Source organism: Melanotaenia boesemani, chromosome 10 (assembly GCF_017639745.1).
Source record: "Melanotaenia boesemani isolate fMelBoe1 chromosome 10, fMelBoe1.pri, whole genome shotgun sequence".
Lineage (NCBI taxonomy): Eukaryota > Metazoa > Chordata > Actinopteri > Atheriniformes > Melanotaeniidae > Melanotaenia > Melanotaenia boesemani.
The window spans coordinates 36,771,928-36,774,081 of record NC_055691.1 but is presented as its reverse complement, the minus strand read 5'-3'; the positions used below and the strand labels follow the sequence as shown (position 1 = coordinate 36,774,081).

Genomic DNA, 2,154 nt, shown 5'->3' with positions numbered 1-2,154 from the left:
ATTTGCTCATTTTAATCCAATTATTATAATTAGCTTCATTTCTAAAGAAGCATAAAGTAAACACAAGCTGCGGAGTTTATTTAGTCTTTTAGCTGATTAACAACTAACAGGGACAAACTGCAGGGTGTGTTTGTCTTTGTTTAGCTTTCTGGCTGCTGGCAGGGAGGATCTCCAGCATCTTTCTGCCTCACACACACTTCGGCTCCATCAGTTATTTCGCTAAACAAGGTCCCAAATCCCGCGAGTTCTTTGTCACGCGCTTCCTCAGCAGCATGGCAACGCTGCGTCATAGCAACCACGGCTTCCCTTGACAACAGCCCCCACCCCACCCTCCTCTCAGCGGTTTCCCTGGTGACGGAGCGCAGCTGCTGTTGCAGGGAAATGATGGACGGAAACGTTCTCAGGATATTTTTTCTCGTTTTTCCAGGATGAATACAATCACGTGATCAGATTTTGTGACCACACGACCGAGCTCGTGTTTTAGTTTTTTATTCCACACTTGCGGTCATTTAGTGTCGGAGCTACTGGTGATAAACGCTCGTGCTGACGGAGGAAGTGAGTATCCACTGATTACAACAAAACCAATAACATTACAAATAATTTGACTTAATTTCTTCACTAACCCAAAAAAATCCTGTCGTGAAAAGAGAACTGGTTAGTTTTATGTAAGATGACATTTCCTGTAACAGGTGGTCTCCAAGTCAGAGAAATGATAGCAGAAAGAAGAGTAGATAGATTAAACCTGGGTTTGTGTCTCAGGCTGTATATTATTTTCCTTGCTTTTCACTTTCAGAGGGAAAACAGAGCTCATACCACCACACAGATTTAAGACATTTCAATAAAGATGCGAGGGTTAGAAAGTAATTTAAAAAAGGTGCAAAGCTGACTTTTAAATGTTGGCAGGTTCGTTGATTCGTACATTTTCGTGGCTTGCTCCACACCATCCACCTGCTGTAGCTCCTCCCCCAGTCACGCGATCCTGTTGTACGGTCTTGTGTTTTTAATGGATCAGCTGCTTGACAGCTTCTTGTAGAACACATATTGGCCAATTCTCGCCACCAGAAAATTCAACATGTTGCTCTTTCCTGTCATGCAGACAGGACGACAGTTCTGCTCCGGACGAGCAGAAAGCAGAGACTGAGGAACTTCCCACCACAGAGCCAGGTGAGCTGAAACCTTTCAAACCTCAGCCAATCCTGGAATTCATCAGCTCCTCACCTGGTGTATTTATTTGGATGCAAAGTATTTTAATAGTGACTGTAATTCAAATCAAATCTCCAGAACCAGTGGACGGAGCAGCATCCTCTCCACCTCCAAGTCTTGAAGCAGCAAAGACCTCTGAGCCAGAACCAGAGACCAAGACCCAAGAAACCAGTTCAGATGCTCAGCCTGTAACCCAGCAGCCCCAAACAGTAGAAGACGATCAAGACACCAAGAAGGCTGGTGAAAAGGTGATGTGCATGTGCTGCGCATGTAGGGATGAATGCATTACTTCTGTTAATTGTAGGCCTATTTTATCTTAGAAGACTTATTTACTAACTAATTTGCCTAATTAAATTCTATGTTATAATTTGTCTTCTCCTCCTTTCTTATGAGTAACTTCTTTTGGAAACCATAAAGAAATGCAGTTTGATTCATGTTCATGTTCAATGTCTCTGTAGGAAGAAGAGGCCACTGGTGACGACTGCGGTGGTACGTGAATCCGTTTCTCCTGTACGCAGCAGTCTGTTTGTGTTTGCATCCAGCTGCTTAACTGCTGTTCCACATCCTGAACGACCACGTTGCTGTGCTCATATTCTTTATCTTCCCATCCACCTGTCTCCTCTGTAGCTCCAGTCAGCTGTGATGCATTTAAAAGCTGCCTGATGCGCTTTCCTCTCACCTCCGAATGCTTCGGCAACATCAACGCATTCTTCAAAGAGAACGGCATCTCTCCTCCTAAGATACCCTCCATTCCTAAGCTTCCCACCCAACTCTCAGACGTTACGAAGTACTTACCCTCTCTACCCCCTGAATTACACCAAGAGTTTTCCCAGATCCGCCTCACGCAGGTCCCGAGGAACATCGCCCAGACTCTGTCCCAACTTTTGCCCACAGGCTCTGAAGGCTCAGTGGGCCCCAGCCTGTCCAGTCTTTCTCAGAGCTTTTCCCACA

The 2,154-nt window shown here is 45.1% G+C and overlaps 1 long non-coding RNA gene across 1 annotated transcript; it reads left to right on the top strand.

The window, feature by feature from the left end:
- Positions 1 to 365: 365 nt before the first annotated feature.
- LOC121648034 lies at positions 366 to 1,291 on the top strand. The gene is made up of 3 exons (XR_006011911.1): positions 366 to 555; positions 1,097 to 1,164; positions 1,282 to 1,291. It is a non-coding gene; the product is annotated as an uncharacterized LOC121648034 (long non-coding RNA).
- The last annotated feature ends 863 nt before the right edge of the window (positions 1,292 to 2,154 follow it).